Source organism: Tinamus guttatus, unplaced genomic scaffold (assembly GCF_059628265.1).
Source record: "Tinamus guttatus ecotype Peru unplaced genomic scaffold, ASM5962826v1 Tinamus_guttatus_pri_ptg000265l, whole genome shotgun sequence".
NCBI classification, from domain to species: Eukaryota; Metazoa; Chordata; class Aves; order Tinamiformes; family Tinamidae; genus Tinamus; species Tinamus guttatus.
Window position 1 is genome coordinate 400,339 of NW_028288799.1, and position 14,376 is coordinate 414,714.

Sequence of the window (14,376 nt, forward strand, 5' to 3'; positions counted from 1 at the left end):
GAAATGAGTAGTCTATGTACGTCAGTAGATTTAGGCAAGGAGTTTCTTATTGTGGAAAAAGACTTTGAGGGGCAGCTTTTAGAAAGTGATGCTCCACAATAGTCCCTGAACTGATATATACATGTTCAAGCATCTGCTGCTGTTGGTAAATACTCAGGTCCTTTTCTTGCAGTGGCAGGCTGCATGTACAAGTAGTGGGGATTGTACAGTGGGGACTGCAGGTTCATGGCAAGCTTTTTGTCTCCATTTTAACACAGTGTCAACAGTGTCTCAATACTATGTGTCTTAAGGAAAGGGAAGCTCCTTTCCAATAACTAAGTCTTAATATATTGTCTGTACTGGTCCCTATATTTAGTGCCTGTGATTTCCATCTGTCTCGCAGGCAAGGTTGTCATACCTCTGCAGGTGCAATCTACAAAGGCAGTTTCACAAATCACCTGAAATTTTTAGGTAGCAGACAAAGCCTACCTCTACAGAAAATAATTCTCAGAGGGAATGAAAACATATCTTTTGTTTTCTGGGATTGAGTTGACATCCCAGACTGGGTGTAGCAGCATGGCCCAGGGTCCCCACTTGACCCTGAAGTCTAGTGCAAACTTCAGCAGCCTTCCTCTCTTTAGGGCTCTGTCTTTAAATCTGGAGGAAATGAGCACCTATAGCCTTTCAGGGTCCATTTTAGAAGGGGCTGCTGTCTGCACCTGGCAGGTATTCTTTCTTCCTTGATAATCTGTCTCCATAAGTTTATTTTTGGAGTCCTTTCTGCCATTTTAATGCCCCCTTGACTTTAAAGCACTTGGTCATAAGAAAATCTGTGTAGAGAAGTTAGTTGCCTCCTAGTTGTCCTTTGTGTGAGGCTGCTGGGAAATCTTTGCAGAGACCTTTAGCTCTTTCAGAAGGAGAAAGTTACAAATCCTGTTGCTTTACACTTCTCCAGCCTACTACTATGAGATATTTGGCTTAAAGGAGGCTCTGCAAACAAAGCCTCCTTGCTTTTGTGCCCTCTTTGCTGGCAACTCTACATGCAGGCATTCCTGCGTGCAGCTCAGCTGCTGCCAGCATTGGGGAATCTCTGTGCTTACAGAAGATAGTTCAGCTGTGGCTTTCCTTGCCAAGACCTTGACTGTGCCAGTCACAGGGAGAAGCTAGCTAGGTCTTGCTGTGTTTTTACTTCTCTTTCTGCCAACTCAGTGTATGAGACTAGTAATTTATGATGTCTTAGAAGTTAGAAACCTTCTGTGCTTGCTGTGGAGAAGAGGAAAAAAAAACACCTAAATTGCAATTAAATGTGTGTGCATGCTCTTCCTTTACACCTGTATGTAACTCCATATTTTGTTTTTAAGAAGCGTATGGAACTGGAGCATAATAGAAAAAAAAAAGACAAGCTGAGGAGAAATAACAGAGAGGGAGCACTTTGGGTCTGTGGCCATCACAGCAAAACACAAAAAGGTATGGGAGCAGGATTATAAGGCTGGCTGAGAAATCACTGTTGGCCTAGTTTGTGCCAGTATCCAAGAGCTGTTATGTGATCCTCTCTTCCTACAAGTGGAAGAGGACATTAGAAAGCTCCAAAAAATCAAAGGGTTGAAAGTAAGATTAATCTAGACTTTAGAAGGAGAGTACTCCAAAGGACACAGCCATAGTCAACCAAGAAAGGCGTGGTTCTGCTCTGTGGGTGAGTTGCTTCATGCAAAGGCTGAACATTCTGGCCCCTCTGAAACTAGCCCAAGTTAACCACAACCTCACAAACAGGTATATGGAAAAGTGCAAACTTTGTGTTTATTTGCCGAAACAGCTACCTGTTTTGTATTTAAAATGTAAATTTCACCCCATGGTAATATGGCAGTATGGTGACCTTTAACAGTCTATAAATCAAAGGTGTCAGCTTTTCCACTTCTGTCATAAGCCTCATGTTTCTGGCTGTGCACTTTAGTTTCTTGTGGTTAGCTGCAGCTTTCTTGCTAGTTTTCCTGGTTTGGAAAGGTCAATTGTTTCCTGCTCTTCTTAACATCAGAGGGCTACAAGCCAAGGGGGGGCAGCCTTTCCAGACAGCTCTTCCCTGCCAGGACTGAGGGTGCACCCAGTAAATGGTCACTGCCTCTCACTGTTTTTACACAGATTGAAGTGAGATTCTTCTCCATGCATCTTTATGCTGGTTCCTGGCAGCTGGGGGAGGTAAGGGATTCAGAAGCTGGAGGAGGAAACTGGCCTGATTTTATTTTATTTTAGTTTAGTTTATGTCAACCCCAAAACAAAAAGAAAAAAAAATACACAAAACTTTTTCTCCAGTTGTTGAAAAACATCTTACACACTTATGTGGAAATTTTCCTATTATTGTTATTATTTCAGCTTTGAGTTGTCCATAGGAATATTTCCAAGGAAACCAATGCTCTGGGAAAACTTTTGTTTTCCCGAAAGGCTGTTATTTAAAAGCAATTAACATAAAAACTGACTAGCAGTAAAGACAGAAGAATGAAGGAAGGAAGTGTGTGTATCTGTGTCTGTGTGTCTGTGTGTAGGAGGGAACATGGGCAGCAGGGTCGTGCGGCAGGAAGGAGAGACTGCGGTGGATGATGTAACATGGCTGCTGAGATCTGTCGGGACAAGGGAGATGTGCACAGGAGAAGTGGGAGCAGGGAGAGTGGTTGGGGGCTGCCGTGAATTTGAGGGAGACAAGCTGAGGAGACAGAGTTTGGAGAGGAGAAAGGTGCAGTGTAGTGCATGGCCTGGGATAGTGGCCATGGCTGGGGTTGGAGATGCCCAGGGTCTTGCTGTTCTCCAGGCCAGATGTGAATGTTGTTTGCTTTTTTTTTTGACTGTTGTGAGTGCCTGTTGTCAGCTATTGTGATAATGTGCAGCTTTCTGCATGAGTTGGAAGATCAGACTTGTATTTTGGCAGCCTGTGGCAATGTTTCTGCAACACTTCACTTTTCTTGAAGCCACTGTAGGTGCTGGACTAAGGTACAGGTGGTAACATGTCACTATTTATTTTATGCAGTCACAGTATTTCTGTTCTCAACCTTTCTTCCTGATGGGTTTTGAACTACCTAGCTAACTTTAGTCACACTTGACTGGTGGCAAGGGGTCCTTAAGTATTAAGGGATTGTCTAATTTTATGAAAATTGAGGTTGGCCACTGAGAATTTCGACATGGCCCTTAGGTACATATCTACCTTTCTTAGAGGACTGAGCGATTTTAAAGTCTGAAGTGCACCATATGCAGCCTAAAGGAGGGGGAAACAGTAAACTGCTGTAGAAGTACTGAAGAAGAGTAACTACTGATGAACTGCAGTTACTGAGGTAGAAAGAAGGAATGCAGAAGATGATTTAAAAAGGAGGGAAAAAAAAAAAAGTAGCCAGAATTTCTGCATTCTGCTGCTCTCAGAAGAAATCCCCTACTTCCTGAAGCATGTTTAAAGTAGAAATAGAAATACAAAGATGATTGCTCAAATAAAAGGTTTAAATCAGAACCTTTTTTTTCTTATCTAGACAATGGTCTTCTATTCCATAAAGCCTGTGTACATGGCATGAGAAACATGACACAAAAAGGCAGAAGAAGAGGAAATTGCAGAACCAGGTTCTAAGCAGGTGGAGGCTTGGAAACACTGCTTCCTCTCAACCTTCTTTTTTATACAAAGAGCAACATAAACTTTTAATAGACCATCAGCAGTCTGTACTATCTGTCCACCCCTTTCCTTTCTTCTGTCCTATTTCAAGATTAAATTTTAATTGAAAAAAGATGTGGCAGACAAGATGAGTTTCTATATATAGGTTATGGAATGTCATCTTAAGAGGAATGCATGTGACCCAGTTCAAAGACCAATTTAAAGAAAAAGTGTTGAACACACAGCCCTATTACACATGGAATGGTCTCCCTGTAAATTGTCTTATTCTCTGAAAGATACTTATTTAGGCTGTTGTCAGCAAAAGATAGAGGTCGTAATGGAGGGTTTGAAAGCCACATTGGACCTCTAAGTTTGTACTTGCTTTTATGTAACAGGATATTTCAATCCCCTCAGCCTGCTCAGAAGTTTACATGTGTAAGTAACAAAACCAGCCACGATTCGGCTTTTATTATCCAATCTCTTTTCAGTGTGTGCTCTCCAACAGGGGCTTACATAAGCACTGGTTACATTTTCAGTACTTACTTGTATGCCTTTTTTTTTCTCTTTCTCATGGGTTTCATGTATCACTTTTATTGTTGGTGTACTGAGTGTATATGTTTTGAGAAAAAAAGTTGTGCTATAAGTGTAAATACGCTTTCATTACAAAAGAATAGAGTTAGTTTTAGCTAGGATAAGAGCTCAATATGCATATTTTAAGTATGTTTGTATAAAAGTTTAAATAAATGAAACATACTTTTAAATATTATCAGTACTCCTGCCCCTCTACTCAGCCCTGGTGAGGCTGCATCTGGAGTATTGTGTCCAGTTCTGGGCTCCACAGTATCAGAGGGATGTGGAGCTGCTGAAGAGAGTCCAGCGCAGGGCCACAAGGATGATCAGGGGCCTGGAACATCTGCCCTGTGAGGAGAGGCTGAGGGAGCTGGGCCTGTTCAGCCTGGAGAAGAGATGGCTGAGAGGGGATCTAATCAGTGTCTATAAGTACCTCAAGGGAGGGAGTGCAGAGGATGGTGCTGATCTCTTTTCAGTGGTGGCCACTGACAGAACTAGAGGTAATGGCCACAAACTGAAGCACCAAAAGTTCCACAGGAACTTAAGGAAATTTTTTTTAACAGTGAGGGTGACAGAGCACTGGAACAGGCTGCCCAGAGAGGTTGTGGAGTCTCCTTCTCTGGAGATCTTCAAAACCCGCTTGGATGCAGCCCTGTGCCGCATGCTCTAGGTGACCCTGCATGTGCAGGAGGGTTGGACTAGATGACCTCTAGAGGTCCCTTCCAACCTTAAGCATTCTATGATTTTCACTGAGATTAACATATTCCTGTAGACAGTAAACTCAGCCAAATATCACTTAAAGACCATCAACAGAAGTATTAGTTTTCTAGGGTAATGTTAAATAAGTTGTTAGTGAATTTAAAAAAAAATACAGCCCATACAGCAGTGTTAGCTGTTTGTGTACATGCTGCAGAACTTCTCAGTTACTTTCAAACCTGCATTATGTCTACATGAAAGCCTAGTATTTATATTTCATCAGGGCTAAGAAATGGCACATTTACCAGCCATAAATGCAGAGTGCAAGCTTTAGCATTGGAAATATAACGGAATTTAATAAAAGTATTTCTCAAGCCGCACACCACCAGCAGCATGTTGATAATGTTTCAGGGACAGATGATGATCATGTCTGACAAAATTGATAATGCAGTTCATTGTGACATTGATATTGACTAAATTTGTACATTAATCTCATTACGTTGTGGCTACATCTTAAGACGTGTTTTTCAAAATGCATCAGCCTGAGTACCAGGGCTTAGGAAAACCAGAATAAGGGAGGAGCAAAAGAGAAGTCCTTATCTAAAGGTGTGTATTGTGCCACCTGTGCCACCTTCTATAGTAAAATACCAAGGGTGGAAACCTCAGGAGAAACTTATATGTGTGTCCTAGGCCACCTAGTTAAATTTTTAGATTTATCTCTAGACATTCATAAAACTGACAAATAATATGAGCAATATATACCTTATGGAAGAAAATATCGCTGTGGCCATCAGGTTGGCATTTAGATGTGAAAGCAGTTAAGTGAGCTGATCTGAGACCTGACTGCATTTTTTTTTGCATTAAAAATGCAAAGGGTACATGCACATGGAGAGACTTTGAATGGATGTGCTGAGTGAAATACCAAATGGATGTGCTGAGTGAAATACCATCTAGATAAGACTATCTGCATGTATAGAAAGAACACAGCACTTCTAAGGTCCAAGCTACACTTATACAGCCCTTTATTTTGCAAGAGGAGAGAGGATTAATAAATATTTTTAAGATTTCCCCTCTGATTTAGTACTCCTATATCCCTTTTCAATGCCTTTTGGATTTTTGAAGCTAGGCCTGGCCTTTCTAGGAATCTGATCCGGGAATAAAAAAAAATATTGTTTAATATGGGTGCCCTGTCACAGTGGATTTGACCCCATACAAAAATACTTTGAGGTATTGGTTCTGTTCAGCAGTTTTATTTTTGCCAAATATCTTTGCTACATGGTTATAAGAAGAGACTGTAAAAAGTGTTTGTGACCATTTGTGGTCAGAATAAGCATCAGACATGGTACATTATTCTTACTGAATACTAAGTCCAAATGCTGAAGTATTCAGAGTGAATTTGCTTTAACTTCAGAACAGAGCTGCAGTAAAATTTTCAGCAGAGATATGAACCAGGTGTGTAATGCTGGCCTTTCTGACATAGTCTCGCTCACAATCACAAATTCACTATTACTACAAAGAAACCTATTCTGTCAAGGGAGCAGAAAATTTAAGTGGGTCTGAAAAGCAAAAGCAAGCACAGCCACTGATGAGGCTCTCTAGGATGAAAGCACTATGACATAACTGCACTTCAGTCAGGGTTTGGGCAGGGGATTGTGTGGGAACCTCTGTGCTGCCAGACTGGTGGTGAAAAGGAGAGAGGAGGGGAATGTGCGTGAGCTCCAAGTGGTGAATTGTTGCTCATGTTAGCCGGAGAGGGTTCAGGTTCATCAGAGAGATAGGAGGGAAGCGATCACTGGGCACTGCAGTCTGTGTTAGGGGCAGCTTCTGCCATAGCAGTCAAGCCTGTGAAGGCTTGTCTTCTTCACACTTGATGGAGATGGGCTCTCCAGTTAATTTTATTCAGAATAATAAGATTATCTGCAGAGACACATATATACTCTTCCAAGAAAAGGAAGAAGTTTCTATTGTTGAAAGATTGACTCGTTTTCTTCTTTGCCCTCAAATAAACTTTAAACACTGAACTTCTCTCTGTAAAGCAAAACAGCACGGAACAAGAGATGGCAGTGAACACACTGAAATGAGTGTTAAACCCAAAAAAAGCACAGAATGAAAAAAATGCTGAGGAAGAGAAGTTTAACACCCAAACTATATGTATCTTGAGATGGCAGTTGTCCCTTTTTTCAAAGAGCAAATCTTGTAGCCAACTGCTTTGGAAGTAACTTTCTACTACAAAAGAAAACGTACCTATCTAGTTTTGTGCTAGACCCAAATGTTTTGCACTGCAAAGGAGGTTTTGACCTTGTCTGTGGTGGAAATGGATGGCAGCCCCAAAGGAGATTCCAAGCTTGGGCCTGAGTTTTCCGCAAGTGTTGTACAGAACTGAGATTTTGGTCTTCGCAATTTTGGGGCCTGTACTAAATTAACAAGAAACACTAAGGAGCCAGGCAAGTACTGAAAGAATGAACTTTAATCTACTTCAACTGCAGCCAGAAGGCTGCTTTCCTCTTTTCTTGACTCTGAAGAAGACAACCAGGGAACGTAGAAGGACTGCTTACAGGAGGATTGATCCTATGTTGCAATAGATGGCACCACCTGTATGTTTCGGTGTGTCCATGTCCAAGGAAAGCAGAATCACAGACTGGTTGAGGTTGGAAGGGACCTCTAGAGATCATCTAGTCCAACTCACCTGCTCCAGCAGGGACACCCAGAGCACATGGCACAGGGTGGCATCCAGGTGGGTTTGGAAGATCTCCAGAGAAGGAGACTCCACAACCTCTCTGGGCAGCCTGTTCCAGTGCTCTGTCACCCCCACAGTAAAGAAGTTCTTCCTCATATGGAGATTAAACTTCCTACGTTTCCTTTCTATTTCCAAAGCTCAGTAACTGGCTGACTTCTTTTTCAGCCTGAATGTTCAGAAAAACATTCTTAAACTATGGTGTCTCAAGAAGTTTCTGGTAAGAAAACAATGTTAATTTGCCCTGTCTAAAAGCAGAAGATGAGAGGCGGCGGGGAGAGAGAGAGAGACAAAAACGCTGTCCTCTCTGTTTGAAATACCTGGTATGAATGTCACTGTTGGGAAGAAGTGATGTAAATTGCTTTAACATTTTCTCTTTTATTTATGGGGCTGTGCAGTATTGCTGCCACAGCATGGACGCATTGCATGGCACAACTGACATATTTTTCAGCCTTTAATGAGTAGTGATTCTAATTACAGCAGATACCACAGGGTATCCCACATACCCATGCTTTACTGGGTTTGCCTAAGGGAGATTATGTCATATCAGTTTCTGGAGAAGTTTGGGTTAGGTATCTGTGTTGTGGAAAAATAAGGTTTGGTTAACAGAGAACCTAGGAAGCCAAAGTAAATATTGGAATTGTATAATACAGCTAAATGGTATAGATTAGTATTAAGAAGAGGTGTGTTAATCTGAACATTTAGCATGATTGATTGATTCTTTTTGTAACCAGGGGGAAGTCGTTATATTACATTCATAGGTGGAAGTCCCTGCTCACAGCCTTACGGTTCTTTAAATGTCTCACTCAATTCGGTTCCAGATATCATCAAGGTTTAGGCCCACATTTAGGTCTTTACTGATTTGCAAATATGGAAGGAGGGAGAGGGAGATGTGAGACTTTAGAAAGTGTACCCATCAACCAAAAGCTTTGGTATATACCCTGCGGCTCTTGCGTGAATTAAAAAATATCCCCTCAATGAAAGAGAACAGTATGACTGCAGAAGCAATAGGAGTTTATTTGTCTCAGGTTTGTATTCAGCAGCTGATAAAGGTTATAATTCTGTGCATTCTTGCCTTAGTACTGTTTGCCTTTTTTTTTTTTTTTTAAGCAATGGGCTGACAGAGGACTGTAATATTAATATTAGAGACGAAGAAGCAGGTGAAAAACTGTAGTTTAGATTAATCCTTGAGACATATCCAATTATTTGGTTTTTGAGAAAGAATGAGTTATCATTTTCTTGCCATCAATTGCACATGAATGTTTTATAGCACAAACCCGATCATTATGTGTGTGTGTATACTATGAAAACTTTTCTCACAGCAATTGTAAGACTTCTAGACTTGCTAGGAGGTGGGTCCAACTTGTGGTTAAATCCTGCAGACGATAGTCTTGCTGATCTCAGGATTTTCCAAAGATTGAAATGCAGATGTCTGGATTTCTCAAAACCCCATGAAACTTCAGAAACATCAGATCCATTTCACTCTTCCCCAAATGTTAGAAATGGCCATGAACCAGTTCAACAGCCCGGCAATATTTCCTTCAGGAGACAGTCTGTTGAATAACTCCTCGTAGCCCTTTAATGACTTTTACATTTTAGAAAGTGAATTAAGAGTTTAGACTTTATCTTTGCTTAACTACCAGCAATCATTTATAAGGTGCACCCCCATGTGTGTATGTACAATTTTTTTTATAGTTATGCTATAACAGAAAATACTGCTTAAAATGGGTGTATATATATGGTGTGCATACATATGTGTGTGTATATGTATATGTATATATATACATACACACATATACATATCTATCTATATTATATATAGTCTGAGTCAATAAAAGTAAAGAACTCTGCAGGTGAAAGCTGGCATCCCTGTGATGGTAACAGTCACGCTGTGCCTGTCCCTGCTCTTGATGCTTGAGGCTTCCAGGAACCTGAGCTGTCATCTGAGGATTGGTGCCTACCTGCCACATTTTCTTGTGTTTGGAAACATCTAGATGAGAATGTCTATCTAGAACAGTCTAAATTACTGGCAAAAACTTTCCATTACTTGTATTTACATTAAAGGTTTGAACATTGATATAGCCTGTGTGCCGAATATGCCTAAACATCAGTTGGCAGGAAAGAGAATGTATTAAGAACAGAAGGTATGCCACGGTTGTCCCTGCCTGAGCAGAGCCTGGAAGGACTGGTGGTGTTTGTGGGTCTTTTTTTTTTCATTTACTTAAATTGTTTTAGCTTTCTTAGATGGGAACTGCTTAGTCTTGGGTAACCATACCCAAGCCCCATACCCCATAGGGAAGCAGAAATATGCTTGCTGATGGAAAACACTTTGCATAGTAGGATGACTGTCTCAAATCTGTGGCAAACCATTTGTGATTTTTCTGGTAAACTCATTCCCTTTAAAGCTTTGATCTAATGGCCGTTTTGATGGGGAGCCCTCTCTAGTAGATGCTTCTGGTTTTGGCCCACCCTGGCATTTCAATTAGCATTTGCAAAAGGCTTCTTCTTTGGCAGCAAGTACCATTAGATACCCTGTTGTGCCTTCAACTCGCTTTTGTGTTTTTCCACTTAGGAAAGTTTATGTACATCTGTAGATGAATTTGTCTAACTTATATGTTTATTTTCCACATCTAATTTTCAAGATTAATATTGCAGGGCTTTAGTGGATTGTTTTTGGTTGTTGGGTTTTTTTTTTTTTTTTTTTTTGGATTGGTCAGGAGGATATGGGTATGGAAGTAGGAGGTAGGAAGGGATTTGCCTCCATGGAAGGTAGGATTAATAACTCTGCCTGGTAGGTTGTTTCTCAGTGGCTCAAAGCTTGATCAAATGTGTGTGTGCTATGTTGGGGCCTTAGCGCTTTTGCAAGAATAAGAGGAGCTGAAGTGATGAGAACCAAGGAGCTGAGGCGATGAGAACCGAGGAGCTGAAGCGATGGGAACCAAGGCCACCCGGAGGAGAAGATAACGCCTGTTAGCAACTTTTAATGAATTAGGCCAGCCATAGCCAGATAAGTGTCCAGGAGGCCCAGCAACAGAGCATTGAGAAGAATACCAGTCAGCTGCAAGCTAGCTATGCATGGACACTATAGCCTAACCAATGGGAATGCTGTTGCTTAGCGCGTGTCTGCGTTTACGGGTGATAGAATTGTATAAAGCTACATAGTAGACAATAGTAAAGCGAATCGAACCTGCTTCACATTGAAGTGTTGTTCATTCCGTCTCACGGGGTCGGCCTCGGTAGTGCTATTTAGGACAAAATCAAATATAACCTCTGTTTCTGTATGACCTGGAAAACAATCAATTGTTTGAACCTTTTGGTGGGGTCGGAAAAATTCATCTGTACTTCTCATGGTTTTGACAAATCTATATGTTTATGTATGTTACTGGGATGGGAAGAACAAAGGAGGAATTTGAGGGTACCTAGATTTTGGTTTCTGAGATCTCCTTAGAAATCTCCAGGAGGCCAGTGAGCCAGTATTTTTAAACTGTTACATATGATGAACAGTTTGTCCAGTGAATTGGTTTGAGTTCATGATGTGAGCTTGGAGGCTGACATTAATTGTCATGAAGGTAAGAGATGTGGCTTAAAAGTGAAGATGTTCTGAAAAACTGATAAAAGGGCTCTTTCTCCCCCTATCTCTCTCTTCCCCCCCGCCTCCTTCTCCCTCTCCTTTCTCTCCTCTTTCTTTCTCCTCCCTCTCTCGTTCTCCCTCATTTTCTGAGTGTCAACAGAGCACTCATCCCTGTGCATGCTTATCCCTTCAAGATTACCCACTGCAAAAAGGCCACTATAGGGCTGCCTTCACCTGAAATACAGCCAGCGCAGGGATGCAGCTTCTGCTCTCTTTATCCAACAACAGCTCTGGCTGCTTTACCTTCTGCCATTTGATAAGGGCTTGGTTTCTTCTCTCACCTGCAGGTCACCCACTCTCAGTAGAGCCTCTGAACCAGCAGGCCTGTAGAGCTATTTCATACTGGGAGCAGTCCCCATTTCTCCTTGTCAAGATTTGTAGAGTTAGAGTCTGGTAAGTGCAGTGAAAAGAGTACATGTGTGAGAAGTAGAAGACCAGTTTTTCAGCGCTTTTTACAAATATCATCCATATAGCTTATGATTATTTTATATAAGAAGTATGAACAGTCCTAGGGGTGAGGGTCTCCAGAGAGGTCTACATGTCCCAGTAAAGCTGTACTCAGAAAATGAATTTTGTATTCCTCAACCCAGTGACAGATGAAGCATAACAAACTAGTTCTTAGTATTCAGAGACCAAAAATATTTGGCTGATTGTACTTTGCCCTCAGGTTCAATTATAAAAGCCTATTTAACATGAGAGGAACAGCACTTGTGCCTATGAACTGCTGCTACTGATGCTCATGAGAATGATGGCAGCCATTGAATCTACCAACATCAGCTATGACATACTTTTCAGAAAGGCGTAAGTTGTGAATTATGCTCTAGTTATGCTTTTTATTCCACATATAGAACCACCGCAGTGCCACGTTTGTGTTTCAGAGGATTAAGAATCACCCATAGAATGTTTTGCAAATGATTTCTCTTCAGCACAGTCCTGTATTTTCATGGCAATTTCTTCTGAAATCCCAAAGCCTTTCCTAGTCTGGGTCCAGCTTTTGTTGAAGTTCCTGATTTCCCCTTTATTGAGGCTGTTAACAGACCCCACACTCTGCCCTGATTACCCCCAAAGCAAGAACTGATAAACCTTCAAGCAGGGGCTGTTGGCTCTTTTATCCATATGATGGAGTGTGTTTTGGTCAGGAACTAAGAGGGAGCCTCCTGCCATTAGATTGTCCACACTTATTCACTCACACCATGTTTGCTTAGCCACCTGGTATAGGATGCAGTTGCAGGCATGGAACGGGAAGGCAGACACTCTGTAGGCAGCCCTTAGCTGTTCCTGTAACAGCCCTAGCCTAGAGGTTTCAAGGGATTAAGTGCTTGAGTTGTTTAGGTAGAGTTTAGACTGCAGGAGCTCTTATGTATATGCATGGCGTCTCTTTCACTCCCTTTGGTGAGCACACAATGATTACCAGGACCCAGCTTATCTAGGATGGAAGATGAGAATTTGGATAGAGCAATATATGAAAAAATCCTTATTTCTGTTCCCTGTGTCTCCTTGATGCATTGAATGAAACTAATGACCAGAGGCACAATATTAGGCAATATATCTTTTAGAATGTCCTCTTTAGAGGAATATCTACTGCCTGGGAGAAGAGAACCAAAAGGAGCTGTCTTATAAATACTGGCTCTCAGGACATGAATGGGATCACAGCCAAAATCCAGTCATTCCCCATTATCCCTTGTTAACCCAGTGCCCCAAGCCTACCCAGTGTCGCCAAAACAGTCTGGGCTTGCATTCTCTACTTAAAGGGATTTACAGCTCTAAATTTATCAGATTTATTAAGACATTGATTGTGTGCAGATACCGATTTCATGTGAGACAATTTTATTAGACAGGAAACACCTTATTCCCCTTACTGGGTAGAAAGCTGGCTTCAAGAATTCCTGAATTTTACGCTTATAACTTGCTTCCTGTATCTGTCATGTTCTCCAAGGTTGAAACAGAAATATATATCCCTTTAGGCAAACCATGCTTTGGATTCAGGACTTGCAGAAAAAGGGAGCATTGTTCAAATGCGCTGTACACAGTTAGCAGCTTATAAACAATTTCTTCACTTGAGGGAATCGTAATTTGGGAATATGGGACATTGAAGAAGACTTCAGACAGTGCAATATAAAAATTGAGCCTGGTCCAAGGACTGTGATGGCTTTACCAGAATTACAGTCACAGAAGTTTGCATGCAAGCAACTGACAAAGTTTTGCCCTGAAGAGAACATGCTGGCAAGCAACAAACAAAAAACACTGAGCCCCCAAACGAATTTATTATCTAGTCCGCTAGTACTACAGTTTTATGTATAGACTATTGATTTTCGGGTGCTGTTTCAAGGAAAGTGATGTTCTGCACTTAAAATGTGATCTTACAGGTCATAAACAATTACACAAGCTTACCAATTGCTTAATACTGCTTATTAGTTAATATTATGTCTCCCAAGAGATTACTGCTATTGCAGTCTGTAGACTGTGATTTACATTAGTATAACCATCCAAAACAACTGATTTTTTTAAAGTTTCTCAGATAATAGAATACCAAGTCAAGCAATACTTACACCAAATAGACTTAAACAAAAATGTTTTTGCTTATATGAAAATGAATTATTTTTTATTACAACTGGCCACCTCTCAGCAGATAAAGAATAATGGTTTATAATTGGGAATACATACATGAGAAAGATAGGAAGGCATTGCTATGAATTCTAATTTTAACGGTATCATTATCTTAGTGTGATTGAAGTGTTTGGCAGTAATATCAATACCACTTGACTGTCCTTTCTAAAAGGAGCACTGTATTATTTCACTTGCCTCCCTGAATCTGACAGTATATCTGCTTCCTTGCAGTATGTAAAAAACAAACACTGTTAAGAGATTTTAAGAGGCCTTAAATCCTCTTGGTAGGTTTTCTAATAATAAACTGTTGTCTTAATTTATTAAAGATGAATTTTTTTCAGGGAAAAACATTTTAATCACGTGGGGAGTTGGAGCCTTTCTCTTAACAGAATGGATTTATAATTGCTTTTTACCCTACACTAATTTTTTTAGTTCATTTTTTTTAGTTCATTTTAGTTCATTTTTAGTGCAATATTCTTCACTGGTAAAAAATACCTTTCCCTTTCCCTTTCCCTTTCCCTTTCCCATTCCCTTTCC